Source organism: Apus apus, chromosome 12, assembly GCF_020740795.1.
Source record: "Apus apus isolate bApuApu2 chromosome 12, bApuApu2.pri.cur, whole genome shotgun sequence".
Classification (NCBI taxonomy): Eukaryota; Metazoa; Chordata; class Aves; order Apodiformes; family Apodidae; genus Apus; species Apus apus.
In genome coordinates this window covers 1,201,597-1,217,837 of record NC_067293.1, presented here as the reverse complement: position 1 = coordinate 1,217,837, position 16,241 = coordinate 1,201,597, and the positions used below count along the sequence as shown (strand labels likewise).

Here is a 16,241-nt window from a genome sequence, read left to right as displayed (position 1 = left end):
TTTTGTTTGGGGAGTTTATTTATATTTCCTCTTTGACATAGAATCATTACTAGGAAAAATAAGTGCCATCTTACAAGACAGCTCACCAATGCCAATATTGAAATTATGTGCAGAGGGTCACATTTGTAGATACATTGCCATAGTTACAGACCCTCCAATCCGTGTTTCCATGTTAACGTATGTTCAGCACATTCAGCCCAGGATCAGAAACAAAGAGCTCAGTGCCGACAACAGCCCCAAATACCAAAGCAAAGACTGGGAGCACGTGCAGCAGCAACCCATTCTGCTCAAGCATTTCCAAGAATTTTTCACCATATTACTCAGCAACTCCCTCACATTGCCCTGGTGATGTCAACAGGCATCTCTTAGCCGTTTCTATCTCCAGACAGGTATCAAGTGATCTGTTCTCTCTAGACAACCGTATGGGTGGGATTTCCCTGGTACTTCTTTCCCCCGTGCCCTTTTTATAGCAGTTTGAACAGGAAACATCACTTCTTTCAGGCTGCCCCATCAAACAGGCCAAACACATGGATGCATCAAAGGAGGGAAGCAGGGTGGAAGGCTGCTCCCAGCTCTCCTAAACAGGCTGCCAGGAATGAACCTGCCCCACAGCCTTGCACATAGCACAGCAAACCACAAGGACCAACACCTCCTGCAGCCTCAGACACAACAAGAGAGGACTGACCAGGGGGTGCTGGTTTGCTCTCAATTCCCCAAGCACCACATGGCAGATCACCCAATTCATCAAGCAAAGCCTTTCGATGGGAAGAAGAGGTGTCACCTTACCATGCTCTTGAAAGTGGTGGCAAGTCTCAGACTGGAGCCCAGGGTATCAAATCAACCAGTGTCTTTGCCTTCAACAATGAACAACTGCTTTAGGAGACTCCTGCACTGCTTTGGAGTAAAACCAACCCCATTTCTGGGTATTTGGAGGTTTGATGTTCCAAACAGGCCAACAACACCTGCTGTGCACTTGGCCACTGCTGCATTCCAGGAAAGCCAACCTTGGGAGGCAGGTGGGCTTGCACAGAATCATTTTTAGGCATGTGAAAAACCTAATCTTGTGTTTCTAGAAAGCACCAAGACTGCTGGGTGCCTGGCCTGCTCTGGCTGGGCTTTTCACCCCAGAGAGACATGGAGCTTTTAGGGCTCTGACACCCCCCTGCACCTTACTTTTCCCTCACAAGGCAGGTCTACCATCAAACCCAGGCATGTCCATCCCACGCCCAGAACCCTCAAAAGTCACAAGGTGCCTCCTAGATGTGCAGACACCCTTCTCCTGTCTTCTTCCCTCAACAGCAACGATGAAAAATGACCCTTATGTGCATCAGAGCCGTTACAGGCTGGCTGTGACCAGGCTGGCACACGCAGAGGTTGCTGTGCAGGAGCTGTGGGGTGGGATGTTTGGAGCCCAGGTCTGGTGGCAATGCTGTAGGTGTTGCCCTGCGTTTGTGCAGCCCAGCTCAGCCAGCCCTGGTCCTCACACACACATCTTATAACACAAGGCTCCAAACCCTCAGTTTGCCGATGCAAGCCTGCCCTCCTGACCCGACGTGGACTCCAAACCAAACAAGCAGCTTTCAGCAGGCACGGCGAGCACAGCCCCTGTCTGGGCCGCAGCACGGTCTCACCGACAGGGCTTTTCCCGGCCAAAGGGGCTGTCAGCTCGCATTCCTCACGCCCCGGGGCCCCGCTCGAGCCGGCCACACTCCAGGGGCGACGGCGGCAGCAGCCGGCTCTGAACACAGGGAAGCGACATCGGCTCCAATTAGCATCATTACTGATGAGCTCTTTCATCTCTCGGCCGGCCCCGCCACGCACCCCAGCCAGCAGGACGGGGCTGAGCACAGCCGTGTCTCCTCTGCCTTCCCAACCTGCCTTCCTCAAGGATACACCTTTCCCTGTTTGAGGGTTAAACCCCAGCTAAGCAGGAGCAGCTCAGGCTCCCTTTATCACCATTTATAGAATCAATGAGTGGTTTGGGTCAAACCAAGCCCGTGTATTTTTTTTTTTTACAAGGAGCCGAGGATTTTATTCCAAGCATTAGGCATCTCTTTATATCACCTTTTTCTATATTTTGCCAAGCATCTGCAAGAACTCCTTTCAACACCAAGTGAATTTATTGATACAGGTGACAAGGGACTAAACAAAAACTATAAGCAGGAAAGGACATGACCAGTCATCCTGAAACTGCCCGTTGCATCCCCTCTGATGGTGCATCTCCCCATCTCCAGAGATGAGTCCAGCTCAACTACATCTTCACCTGTGCTTTATAAACAGTTTGGGAACACATGCAGGCAATGTCTAGTTTTTGCAGGAAACTGCACGGCATGGATATACAAACACTGTTATCATAAAAACAACCAACATGCTGATTTTTGCCAGCTCGGAACAAACCTAACAGCTATGGTGTTCAGCTAACAGTGAGCAGCAGGGATCCCCTTGCACAGCTCTGAAAAGCTCTGGACCTTCACAGCAGCAGGTCACAGGCAAGACTGCAAATAGAGTAGCACACCTTGGAAAATAAAAGCATACACGTTTCTGCAAGGACATGCACCCTGTGGGAGGCACAGGACCGGCCCCACAAGGAGCAGAGGTGCACCCGTTTGTTTGCCCCGTGAGGAGGTTCAAGCCCTGCTCAGCTGGTGTCAGACCTGCAGAAACTCCCATGCTGGTGCCCGACCTGCCTGCACAGGCTCCAGCTCACCCAGGGTTTGCAAAATCTGCTGAGTTTTCTGGATGCTATTCCAGCCTTGTGCCTTGCATTTGGCTGGAGCTAGTGCTCAGTACTGAGGCAAAAAAACTTTGGCTTACAGGCCATATGCTACGTCCTGACACGTTTCCTTCCTGTAGTAAAATGAAGGGGCTCTCCCATACATAGGCTGTATCACTCTCTCAAAAATCCTTTAAGGAGCCAATCCTTCCTGTCCATCCCACCTGAGAAGCACCAAAAGAGAACTCTGAACTGTGGCCATACACAACCATTTGGCACATGGGCTGCAGGACACCTGAGGACATCAGGATGAAGATGGAAAATATTTTGACAGGTTACTGGTCTCAGTAACAGCACCTTCCCACAACAGTTGTGATTCACCCTTCACGTCAGCAGTGTGGAAAAAATGACCCTTCTTCCTTCAGAGGAGACAAAAGACACAGTTAGGAAAAAACATTTAAGAACATGGGCTTGTCCAGCAGAAAACCTGAGCAAAACTCAATTCCCACAGAAGCCAGGGGGATCATCCACTGACTTCAATCACTTTTTCTTGTCTGCCTTCAGCCAGAGCAGCATGCAGAGGAGAGCAGAAGGGAAGGCACCACCAGCACGAGCAGAGCAGCTGCTATTTCACAACCACTTGGTTGTGGAGAGACCCTACCTAGACTATACTCAGATGTTCCTTTTATCATTTAACTTACTGTAACTTTGAAATTTTCCTAAAGGACTGAAGAAAAGTCACCCTAGGAACCGCTGCCCAAAGCTCCCAGCTTGGAGCAGGAGAGCCTCTGGAAGCAACCAGCTCCTTGCTAAAGGCTCTTATCGCTCCACTGGACTGGAGGAGCAATAACAGGAAGAAATTGTTTTGGCAGGACTTACACCATATAAAGTAAACTCACCAGCTGCTGCTGTATAAAATCTCCCTGGAAAACCCAGGCAGCCATCATCCTATGGCTGCCTAGAGCATCCCCAAGGCTGATGGGCTCCCATGGATCTGCCCCAGCTGCGCTCAGCCTGCACCATCAAAATGCCATGAAGAGGCCATCACCTCAAGCCCTGCTGCTTCTCCTGGCTTTCCCCATCATGGATAAACGGACACTCAGAGTGTGTTGGCAGAGGGTCATCGAGGGACATGGTGTGTGTTGCTTGCCTGCTCTTGCTGCTGCTGCTGGTGTCTTTTTCAGCTCCTGCGAGCAGAGCAGAAGCTGTGGATGTGCTCTGCACCCAGGAATGCTGTCAAACTCCCTACACAGAAGGGAGGGATGGGAAGATGGTAACAGGCTCTGGAACTGCTGCCTTTGCTCACCCTCCCAGTGCAAACCCAACTCCTTGTGCTGCTCAGAAACTCAGTGGATGCTCTTCTCCTCCTCCTCGCTCTGCTGCACTGCCTGAGTTCAGCAGGACCCTGAAGCCACCCTCCAGCCACCCAGCTGATGGCATGCTGTACACTGGGGTGTGCAGAGGAGGCCAGGCCCTGCCACAGTGAAGCCCAACACCAACTCCTTGGGCACAGCTGGGGGTGAAAAGCCTCGGGGACCACGTGGCTCCAGCCAGACGTGAGCCTTCACACCACTCCAGCTCCACAGTGTCTGCTGAGGGCTCACACGGGTGACATTGTTTTACACACAATGGGCATTTTTTATACACACAAGTGAAACGGGGCAGTTTTAAACTGATTAATGGTTCTCTCAAAACAAGTCTCTGAGTGTACAGGAGGCCTCTGGCAGACAATGTTGACCCAGATTCTGTGGGATGGCATCAGCTGCTGCCCTGCACCAGCCTGGTGTAAGAGAAGCAGCAAGAGCAAATGAGCTGCAAACGCTCCCAGTGTGGCTTGTTCAGAGGAGGGACACGGGATGGCTGCTGCCAGGCTCCCCATCCCTCTGCCAGGCACATGCTTTGCTCCACTCATCACCCCAGCAACAGAGAAGTCTTTTGGCTCACTTTCTCAACTCCAGCACACAGCAGCATCAGCCACCCTGTTTCCCACCAGAGCCCTCCAACTGAAGCCAGGGTCTATTGAAGTGAAGACACCAGCAGTTTGCTGCACCAGTGAAGGAGCCAGTGAGCATCTCCTACTGCAACATCCTCACCAACTACTGCTAGATCCAAGGAGGCTTCACCTCCTCACCCCGAATCACAGCATCAGGACTGATCAAGCCTCCAGCAGCAAATCCACCCCAGCTTGGGGCAGGTTTGTGGCACCAGCTCCCTGGGGCTTCATTGGGCCAGCACAAGCTCAGCTCCCACGGTACAAAGGCTGCAAAAGCCCTGGGAACTTCCACATTTAATTCTGCCCTGGCACGTGGCAGCAGAGGAACACGACACACGCAGCTTCACTCTTTACACCTTGCCCTGCTTTGGTGTTTTCCCTCGTTTGGGATGGCAGCCAAGAGTGAAAAAACCCAGCGAGAGGGAGCTGAGAGCCTGGGCAAGCAACCCATGAGGTGAGCAGCCATCCCCACAACGAAGGGGACCATAGTTTGGACAGCAAAGCTTTCAAACCCTCTCACTTCTGCCAGCAGGCAAGTCACAGCCAAAACATCACACGTAGCCCGCGCGAGAGGACCTGCGGGCGGGATGGGTGAGGAACAGTGTTTTGCAACTTGGAAACAGCCTGGGAAATGCAGCTATCGCTGCCAACCATCTAAGCCACAAAGATTAGCTAAGGGAAAAAACCCAAAGTGAAAGCAAACACAGGCAGCGCAGCCTTCGCCCCAGTGCTCAGATAAGAAACTGAGGCACGGAGAGGTGAGCAGGCGTCCTGGGTCACGCCACAAGACTGTGGCAGATGAACAGAGAGCCTGCCACGTGCTGTACCTGCCTGTGCCCGTGCAAGCAGGGCCATGTTTTTGGCATCTCAGCAGCAGCATTCTGCTGGGTGCTGTATCCCTACATACACTGATCTTGCGTTGCTCAAAACATCTGCTACACACCACCCGCAAGCAGGAGCGGGGCCAAGCAGCAAGAAGCTGCAAACTGTGATGAGGGACCATGCCCTGACTTCACTCCAGGTTTTCCTTAACCCTGAGGACTTCCACAAAAAACCTGAGCAGCGAGTCTGAGCAGAAACGCAGGGATCTGGGCTAAGCGTGACCTCGGCACAAAAACAGCCCCGAGCTCTGCCAGCAGCCCTGGATACCCTGCAACATCCTTTAAAAGCAGCAAGACATTTTAGGATGTGAGCAAGACCGAATCCTTCTCTTGCCCCAAACAATAGGCTCTGCAATAATGGTGCAACCAGAATTTCCTGTGCCACAGCACAAGCCAACTCCGGGAGAAAACGCCATGGGAAGGAGCTGCCACAGGGAAAGCCGCTTCGCAGCGCGCCGGGCAGCTCCTCCAGGCTCCCCTGGACAACGTTTTTGCAACCAGCAAAGCACCACAACCAAGTCCAGACCAGGCTGCAGGCAAAACCACACCAGCAGCTCGGAAGAGAAACCATCCAGCCTGGGAATGGCTGTGGATAATGAATTACCACACCGAGCTGTTGGCAACATCTGGACGCAGCTTTGTCTCATGGGTCCTTCACTGCCCTGCAGCCCTTGCGAAAATGCCGCGTCAGAGCGAGGTGTGGTTTGGGAGGTTTCAGTCTCAGCTGGGGTGAACATGAACATCACAGCTGTCACCGTGCAGGATGCTGGGGAGCAGGGCTGGCCCAGTGCACCTCTTATGGTGAGGGCCCTGGTTCATAGACAGCACAGGTCCCAGCAAGAAAAGAGCAACCACTGGTGCAGTTCAGACACCAAGAGGGAGCAAATGAGTCCAAAATGCTCCAGCGTTGATCCGTTGGAGCTTCAATGGAAAATGAGGGATCAAGAGGGATCAAAATGGATCACAATCCCAAACATGATGAAAAGCAAATTAAAAACTCCTACAGAAGAGGAACTGGGTATTCCATGGCTCTCTTTGCAGAGAAGCGGGAGAATCTTTAGTCAAACAGGAAAGGACTGAACCAGCGTGCTCAACACAGACACCACCACCAGCCTGCTCCAACCTCTAGAGCTTTTTGCCTTTCCACCTGAGAGCACGACACAGGAGCTATGGGCTTGAAGCTGCAAAGGTCCCATACCTGGGCTCTGCTGCCATCCCCTCTGCTGCCCAGGGACCTCTGACCCTTCCCAGCTGCAGGAGATGCCATGTTCATGCAACACAGGGTGGAGGACCACCCTCAGTGGTCTGTTCCTGAAGGACTGCACCCCATGGATTGGACCCATGATGGAGTAGTTCATGAAGAACGGTCCCCCTTCAAAAGGGCCCACGTTGGAGAAGATCACGGAGGACTGTCTCCCGTGGGAGGGACACATGCTGGAGCAGGGGAAGAGTGTGAGGAGGAAGGAGCTACAGAGACAATGTGTGATGAGCTGACCACAGAGCAGTGGGCTCCAGATGGAGCAATGCCCTCTCTCCAGAGAGGCAGAGTGGAGAAACCACATGCAAGAACATCAGAGCAGCATAAAGCTCTAGGAGCTCAACCTACAGCAAAACAAGCCATTTGTCAGGAGATAATCTGAAAATGCATTTTGAAGTGGCTTCCCCCAAAAAAATAAATAAAAAATATCCCTGCACTCAACCTCCAAACACAACACCCCAAAATTCATTCCCTAGTGTGCAGGTGCACAATAATTTTATTGCACCATTTAAGGTGTCCAAGTAAAGGGGTTTCCAGACCTGCATCGATGCCTGCTCACTGATCAATCCCAGCTCCTCGTGCTGCAGAAATCCTTTCCCACGTTTGCAAAATGCCCCCTTCTGGCAAATCACAACGCAGGTTGTCAGGCCAAACGGTGTGGATGAAGAAAACTCCAACAAATCTGTCATTTAACGGAAAATTAAGGCTGTGTCCTCATGTCAGCACCGCACTCAGAAATAACCTCTGCTCCACAGGCAGCTCTTGCACATTTGACGTAAGAAGGCCAAACACAACAAACCTGAAATTTAAAAAAAGCCCCACGCAAAATGCAAGTTGGTGATGCTTGTGCCCTGCAACACGGCTGGCAAGAGGCCACTGGGCAAGGCACAGGCTCAGATTCCCAGCTTGTGGTGCCAGCAGGAACGTGGCCCATGGAGGAGGACACAGTGGGAGCAACACTCACCCATCCTGGGGCAGCAGCTTCTTCTGTTTCTCCTCTTTTTTTACCCATGTTGCTTACAGGAGGGTTTGGGTTGGGTTGGTTGTTTTTAAAGTGAGGCAGAGCGATTTTATTAAATCAGCTAATATTACTGGAAAAATTGGGGAAGTCTTTGAGATCACAAGACACAAACAAACAGCTGGGTAAATGCAGGCAGAAATCACTGCTCTGAGCATAACCAGGCTGCAGGAATTAGCTGGGTGGTTTTCAGCTCCTGACCTCAGATCCTCAGGATTCCCAAGAATATCCCTGAGAGGTCTTAGAAAGGTAAGGCCAAAAGCAAATCCATTCTAATGCTTCACCTAGAAGTTTCACAGGAGCCTGCAAGCTGGAAAGAATAAAAAACCACCAGACAGGACAGTTGAGAGCAATTAGTGCTCAGGAAAACGAGCAGTAATGGTGCTGGGAGAGGGCAGGAGACTCCACAGTGCTTGGAGAACCAGAATGGAAAGAAAGAACATTTGCAACAAGTACAGGACAAAACAAAAATGGGGCAGAGGGCCAGAAAATCAACCTATTGCACTCATGACTTTCAGTACCCAGGATCAAGAACTGTGGTTTCCAGACTCATCTTCTCAAGGCAGACCATTCCCCAGTGCTTCCAGCTGGGCTCATCAGGAGGCTCCCCGTGAAGGACACAATGCATTTTCCCTTTCCTTGCTTACACACATATGTGCAATGAACCTGCCTCTCCCTCCTCCCAGGAGGAACATCTCTCCTTGGACAACCAGCACCTTGTGCCACAGGACTCATGTTCCACCTGTGTAAGTGACTTGCCACCACCTGGAGCTTCAATCTAAGCCCCAACAGCAGCTGGCTGAGCTCCTGGGCTCTGGGTCAAGCTGCAGGAGGAGAGCACAGCAGTGAGCTCTGCAACCTCTCTGAAGGACAAAGCCCCTGCTGAGGCTGCACAGCCACCACTCCTGCCCCACATCCCCACCAGAGCTGGCACCTGGGCCACCATGACACAGGAGGACATGAGGTTTTGCAGTGAATGGCTCTCATCACAAAACCTGCCCCAGCAACACAGACCCCAGGCAGCCCAGGATACTCCTCTCCTGCCCTGACAAAACCACCCTGTCAGTTCTCCTTACAGGAACATGTAGAAATGAAATAAATTAATTCACACCCCAGCAGGGCAGAGAGATGGCACAGGAGCAACATGGTAGTCCCAGTCCCTGTCTGGTCACTTGTTCAGTCAGGGACTGAATCACAGCATCTCAGACTGGTTTGGGTTGGAGGGACCTTATAGACCATTTCAAGCCCACCCCCCTGCCACAGGCAGGGACACCAGAGCAGGTTGCTCCAATCCCCTGGAACACTCCCAGGGAATGCTGCTCACGCGAGCCATTGGGCACCCCTGGTACAGGAGCAGGGCAGTCCAAACACCACTGTGCTCCAGCAGAGCATCCACCCGCACCAGGACAAGCCACCTTAATTTAACAGACATAAATTGGACGCTTTTATTTTCCCCAAAGCCAGTCAGTGTTGGTACCGTGGAGGGAGCAAGCAACATTCCATAAATATTTGATTCAAGTAGTTAAAAGCACATTGAGATCCAGCTCGCTGCAATCACCTGCAGCCAACACAACCACCAACGCCCATAGGAGGACTTCAACACCATCTAAACCTGGGGCTGGTGGTGCTAGCTCTGCTGAGAGCTGCCAGCACTTGGGGGAAAGGCTAGTGACTCGGCTTGTAATAAAACATGAAGGAGGAGCAAGGGGGTTCTATCAGCTCTTAATCCCTCTATTTTGAAATATCTCGCCTAATAAAAGTTAAGGTGTAAAACCAAAGCACAGAGGCGGAGGTTTGAACGCGGCATCTAAGAGGAACCCTCCAGCCAAGCTCTGTAAACACATGACTAAGACCTTCACGCTGTGGTTGCCCCATCAGCTTCCCTGCGACTCCTAAAACCGGTAAGGACTGAACCCTCCCAGCCAACAAAACATGCACCGAAGCCAACAGCAATACCCTCCTGGACTCAAAACGTACTTGGAATCAGTCTGGGCGAGTAATGACTCAGTTCTTAGGGTTCACACCAGCATAAACGACCGAAATCTGACACATCCAGCACAAAATAAAACCAGGAAAAGGAAAAAAAAAAATCAGAATTATACCCAGAGAAGCAACCGCCCAGCTCAGCTTCGACTGCAGAGGTATTTCCTCAGCAGCTCAACCCAAACCCAACCTAAAAACATTATTTCCATTTTACCTTCTGCGCCTTTTTTTTGTCCCTTCAACAACAACAACAAAATAATCTAGACTCTGGGGTCATATTGGGGGGGGGGGGGGGGGGTTCCCACCCTGCAGGTACCAGCAATATAAAACTTGATCAGGTCAAAATGCAAAGAAAAACGATGAGCCCCCCCACCCTGAGGGGTCCCGGCAATGAGGGGATCACCACCCAGGGGCCGGGAGCGGGACGGGGGGCCGGGAGCAGGGATGGGGACGCCCGGTGCGGGGAGCTCCCGTCCCCCCGTCCCGCTCCCGGCCCCGCTCTTACCTCCCCGCATGGCCTCGGTCCCGGGAAATAACTCCCAACTCTCCGCCGGCGTCTCCGAGTTGAAATGTTAAAAAAAAACAAAACACCGACCAAAAAAATTAAAGCAATAAAAAGAAGAGACTAACAGTGCGAGCTCCTCCGTAAGAAATAAACCGAGGAAAAAAAAAAATAATAAAGAAGCTGCGGGAAAGAAAAAAAAAAAACAAAACCAAAAAGGGGGTGCCGGTTCCATGCACGGCCCCGTCCGCCCCCGGGACCTGCCTCCCCCTCCCCGCCACCTCCGGGACCGGCCCGGGACCCCCGGGCCCCGGCACCGGCCCCGGCAGAGCGCTCAGAGAGCGGCGGGGCTGGGCGGGCAGGGCCGGGCTGGCGGGGCTGCCGCGGGGTTCGGCGGCCGCCCGCGGGCAGCGGGGTGCGGGGGGCACCCGCCCGGGCCCGGCGCGGGCCGCGCTGCTCCGCCGCGCCCGCGCATCCCCCGCAGCCCCCGGGTGCTCGCCGCGCCCGGGCGCTGCCCGAAGAAATCAGGGAGAATTAAAAAAAAATAAATAAATAAATGTAAAAACTCGTAACAATTAAAAAACTGAAAAATTAAAAAAAAAAAAATCAACGCGGATTTTTGTTGCGTTTGGTTTGTTGGTTTGGGGTTTGTTGTTGTTTTTTCCCCCCCCTCAGAAGGTCCGCGGGTGCGAGCGGGAGCCCGGAGGGAAACTTTCCGCGGGCGGTGCGCGCAGCGCGGCTCCCCGGCCCGGCCCCCCCGCCCCGCGGGGCAGCGCGGGGGAGGCTCCGCGCCCCAACCCCGGGGCTGCGGCCGGCGCGGCCCGGAGGGGAAATTGGTGGGGGAAGGATGTTTTTTGGGGAGATGCCGACCCCGCTCAGCGCAGCCCGCGGGGGTTGTTCTCTTCTCACACACACACACCCCCCCCGGCCCCGCGGTAAGAACAATCGGAGGAAGCGCGGCCGCGGCTGCGCCCACCGCCGGGGGGAAACCGAGGCACGGACCTTGGCCTGAAGGACCTGCCGGAGTCAGCGGGCCCGGGTGCCACAGCGCTGCCCTACCAAAGGTGCCTCGGCCACCCCAGGCCACTTCTGCAGGGGCTCCCCCAGCCCCAGGTGGGCCAGCACCCCCAGGGCAGGTGCCCGTGGCAAACAGGCACCTTGTCTCAGGGATGGGACAGACCCCCAGGCACCAGAGGTTGCACCACAGCTTAGAATTACAGAATTGTTTGGGTTGGAAAAGACCTCCAAGATCATCCAGTCCAACCATTACCCCAGCCCTGCCAAGGCCACCACTAAACCACATCCTCAGCACCACATCTACACAGCTTTGAAACCCCTACAGGGATGGGGACTCCAGCCCTGCCCTGGGCAGCCTGGGCCAGGCCTGAAAACGCTTTTGGGAAGAAATTGTTCTCAATATCCAACATAAACCTCCCCTAACGCAACTTTAGACCATTTCCTCTTCACTAGGAAATGAGACTGACAACCCCTTGCTCCCACCTCCTCTCAGGGAGTTGGAAAGAATTAGGTCCCCCCTCAGCCTCTTTTTTCCAGACTAAACCACCCCAGTTCCTTCAGCTGCTCCTCATAAGACTTTTCCACTCAAAAATCCAACAGCCTACACAGGGAGATTTAAAAACTACCTCAACTTCATCCAGATTCCATTCCGCAGTCACAATCATGGGCTGGAGTCACCATTTTCTTCTTTCCAGCTTCTTTTGTCTCTCTGAGAGAAAGACCACTTCTTTGTCCACCCTCCTCCTCCCCTTTGCCACAGCCACAAGCCCACCTGGGCAAAACGAGCTCACATGGCTTTGGGCAGGTGTTCCAAATTACTCATCAGCCAACCCGCAGACACCTGGGGAACCTGCACCAAGCTCCACCAGCCCCTTCCCCAACCCCAACAGGACTCAAGTAGAAGCTCAGCTTTCTCTTTCCACCTCTGAAAAACATCCTTGGAGAAAACTTAACTTTTGATCAGCTTCTAACCATGAGGCAGGACTCTCCTGCCCCAGCTGCTCTCTGCAAATCTAAGGGTGCTGTGTATCAGCTCCTGGCCAGGTGTTCCTGCATGGGTCAAGAGGGGATCACACAAAAGAAAAAAACTGTTTTTAAGAAACAGACTTTTATAACATTAATATCGGAGGGAGATGAAATCATTATTTAGGCAAGGCTTGGTGGATTTAATTGCTGCTTTTCCATTGCACGTAATTGGTGTTTTAAGTTATATTAGTAATGTTTCCCATGGAGAGGCAGGTGTGTGCTACAGAAAGAGGGTGTTATTAATAGGATAACCACAATTAAGTGTAATTGGGAACATCATATCAATCACTCTGTGGAGAAGCACAAACTCAGAGTTTTTCCACCTCATTTTATGATTCTGTGATGCACCAAATTGCAAACTCTTTCTTTGGCTTTGGGGACAGGCAGCAAAAAGCCCCCTCACTTTTTATGCCATTGACCCATTAACGGAGAGTTAACCCAAGGGCCAAAAATCCACCCTAGTTGCTCCAAAGACATTCTCCAAGCATTCATGTGACATCATCTCCAAATTGCATTCTCTATTTGCTCTTGGAGCATTATCCATGATGTCTTCTCCTGTTCTGCTTGCGGGAAGCAGCTAAAAGCTCCTTTATCCAGAAAAGAAAGGTCAAAGTCTGAGGAAATCACACAGCTTCATAAGAAAACCTTCAGATCCATGAAAAAGTCACAATCACCACAAAATCCAGGGGCAGCAATGCTGATGTGCCTGCACATGCCCCTACCAAGGACGAGGGTCACATCTCACAGCCCCCAGCCCTTTTTCCCCCAAGCCCCAGCTTCTACCCTGTATCAGCCCTTCAATCCTATCAGACACCCCCTTGGCCAGGGCTTTTCTTCCCTCAGCTACATCAGCACCTGCCTGCAGCCACCTCAGCTAGCCAGAGGTGCATTGCATGAACTAATTCCTTTACCCTCTTCCCCCTCCCTCCCAACAATATTTGTTCCATTTTCTTCACCTGAAGCTGATCGTGGGCCAAAAATTTCTGAGCTTGGAAGTGGCCCCTGAATTTGTGACTGACCAGAAACACCCTGTGCACCTACCTGCTGTATAGCAAATGCTCCAGACCTCCTTGGCTGCTTCTGCAGAGATGACCATGCTGCCAGAAAACCAGTAAACCATGAGCTGTTATACAACCTGTAGAGAACATGGGGTCACTTCTACTCTCCCTAAAGATACAATGATTTATTTATTTATTTATTATGTGGACTAGAATTAAAACCAGACCCGCCATCACCAGCTGATCCCAGTGGTTGCTAAGACAGCACAGTCCTGCCATGTCTCCAGAACCTTACACAACTCTGGCCCTTTCTGACCTATCCTTGTCTCAAATAGGAGGCGATGGAGCCCAGGTGAGAAATAAGTAACAGGAGTAAAAGTATTTTCCTTTGAATATAACCTCAGGCCCCCAGTGACTGATGAAGGTGGAAGCAAGCCCAGAAAATGCCCAATTGGATTATTGATTTAGCTTTCCAGGTCTAGCAAAAATTGGCAGCTTAATGCTGCTCAGCTGAGCCACAGGTATTGTGGTGACCTCCCAAATCCTCATCCCTGCCCCAGGAATGCTGATGGATGCCCTCTCCCTGGAGTGAGCACCCTATGGCCAGAGGGGCTGGGTTTCTTTCAGGTTCCAGCTGCACACCCAAGATAAGACAGGAGATCAGAGACTTTTTTGTTTCCCCATTCAAAGTCTTAATGGCTGGAGGATGGGGCAGAGATTCTGCTCTGGAGCACATCACCAAACCACACTCATTAACTCCTTATTCACACTATAATGAGGGTTCATTTGTGCTCCTGGCCCCCTTTCACCAACCAGGACATGGACAGGTTTATTCAGGGGTGACTCCTGTTCTTGCCCTGGGCCTTGCTTATTTCTCTTCTGCAAGTATAACTTTATAGGGAGGAGAAAGGGTGCCTGGGATTGTGTTCCTGGGCCAATGCAGGAGCTCTCACAGCATCACCTGCACCCGAAAGCCCCGAGGTGGCCAGACCTCAGCTGGGAACAAATTAAGGGTGGGAAATCTGAGGGAAAGGCTGGCATCCCCAGGGCAAGAGCTGAGCACTGGGCTCCGGTAGATTTTGCAAATTCTTCCCCAGGAGGGTTTGCAAGCCGTTACTTCTTGCCGTGTCCACTCCACCGGCCTGTCTTGGCAGGGAAGGTCTGGCTGCCTCGCAGCACCACTGATGTGCTGCTCCCTTGGGAGAGGTTTCATCTACAGTGCTTGCTCCTGCATCCACCGTGTGGGTCTCCTTGAGCCGCCGTGTCTGCCCCCCATAGACCAGCTCCACACATTACTGCAGGCTCAGCTCCACCCAGGAACATGTTAGATGATCGTCTTAACAAGAAACCAACAGAGGAGCAAACAATAACCAACCACCAGGAGCTAGCACATCCTCCAGCCGCTGCCCAGCTCCCCAGAGCCACCCCACGGAGCTGGCACCACTTCTCTCACTGCCTCTGGAGGATTCCAGGCCCTGCTGACAGCAGCCCGTGCTGAGTGCCCTGGCGCGTTTGGGATCTGCAGGAGAAGCTGCTCTTTGCTGAGCTCAAGCCTTGTGCTGGGGTTCAGAGCCCCCAGGAAAGCATCCCCAGCAGCCCCTGGCCAGCAGTGGCCACAGGGCCACCTGGGAAACAGCAGGAACTGCTCAGAAGTAACGCAGCCGAGGTGGGAGGGGGAGGATGGGGGGTTTGCAGGCGCAGCCGAGACCCACCCCTGCCCAGAGCCGGCCCGGCCCGCGGCGGCTGCAGGAAGGGACTTGCCGGAGCCCGGCTTGGGGACCGAGGCCAGGCTGAGTCACACCTCGTGCCCCGGCCCCGCAGAGCTTGTCCTCTGCTCAAGAGCTGCCTTTCCAGTCTCCAGCTACCGCAGAGCTCTGGCATGGGACTGCCAAGGAGCAGCACTGCCCCAAAATCCACACAGCAAAGGGCCCTTTCTCCCCTTCACCCCCAAGAAACAGCCCCTAAACCCCTCTTTCTCCTTCTAAGCAGCCCGGACAAGCCTCAACAGCCTTTTGTTCTCTTGCCATCCCCAAAATCCCTGTTCAATCCCTGTTCTTTGACACTTTTCCCCAGACAGGGCTCCCCCAGAGCTACCATCCAGCCCCAGAGGCTGGGCAGGGAAGAGAGGGGCCGGGAGCAACAAGCAGGTCCCCGAGCACCAAGTGGGAAAACAAGGAAACATTTCCACGTATTAACTTCATTTCCTTCGTTTCCTCCAGCCCGGCAGCCGCGCTGCTGGGTTATTATTAGCACGTCGCAGACGAGCAGCGGGGCCAGCCCAGGCTCCAGCCTCCCAGCACCCGCCCCGGCAGCCGCTGCTCCCGGCGCCCTGGGAGGGGACAATGCCAGTGGGATCCGATCCCTAAACACACAGGAAAACCCACGTCCCTTACAGCTGCACTGCAAATACCTCGCAGGAAAACAGCAACGAGGAAAGATCTGGGAAACACCCAAGTTTTCACTGCTTCCCCAACTTGGGATGCTGAAAACCACGTTTTTAGCATCGAACTCCCTGCAGTCTCGTTGTTTTTTGTTGGTGGAGAAGGAAAAGACGGTCCTTCTGCACAGCTAATGCCGCTGGGATCCAGGAGCAGAGAAGGAGCCAAACGCAGCAGGGAGAGCCTGAGCAGGCAGGGGGAGGTGGGCAGGAGCCTGCGGGTCCCTCCCCGTGGAGAGGAGCGATGGCTTTGCTTTCCTGCCCGTCCCAGCCCGGCCACCCCCAGCCTGGGGGTGTCAAACCATTAACCCAGTAACAGGAGCTCTGCTTGAACCAGTCCCAACATGCTGACTGGAGATGGGCACGATCTGCCAACGCAGGAGGCAGGAGCAGCCCTGGGGAGATTTCTGCTGCC

The 16,241-nt window shown here is 53.0% G+C and overlaps 1 protein-coding gene across 6 annotated transcripts in view; it reads right to left on the bottom strand.

The window, feature by feature from the left end:
• The window catches only part of ARHGEF9 (Cdc42 guanine nucleotide exchange factor 9), a 215,639-nt gene that overhangs the window by 187,475 nt on the left and 11,923 nt on the right, over positions 1-16,241 (bottom strand). For 2 of the 6 annotated variants that reach the window (XM_051630748.1, XM_051630752.1), the window contains exon 1: positions 10,352-10,549. The exons of 1 other annotated variant lie outside the window; for it this stretch is intronic. The gene's annotated coding sequence lies outside the window, so the exon portion shown is untranslated. Of the gene's footprint in view, positions 1-10,351; positions 10,552-16,241 lie in introns of those variants that run through there. 3 more of the 6 variants (XM_051630750.1, XM_051630751.1, XM_051630753.1) reach the window with 2 other exon arrangements.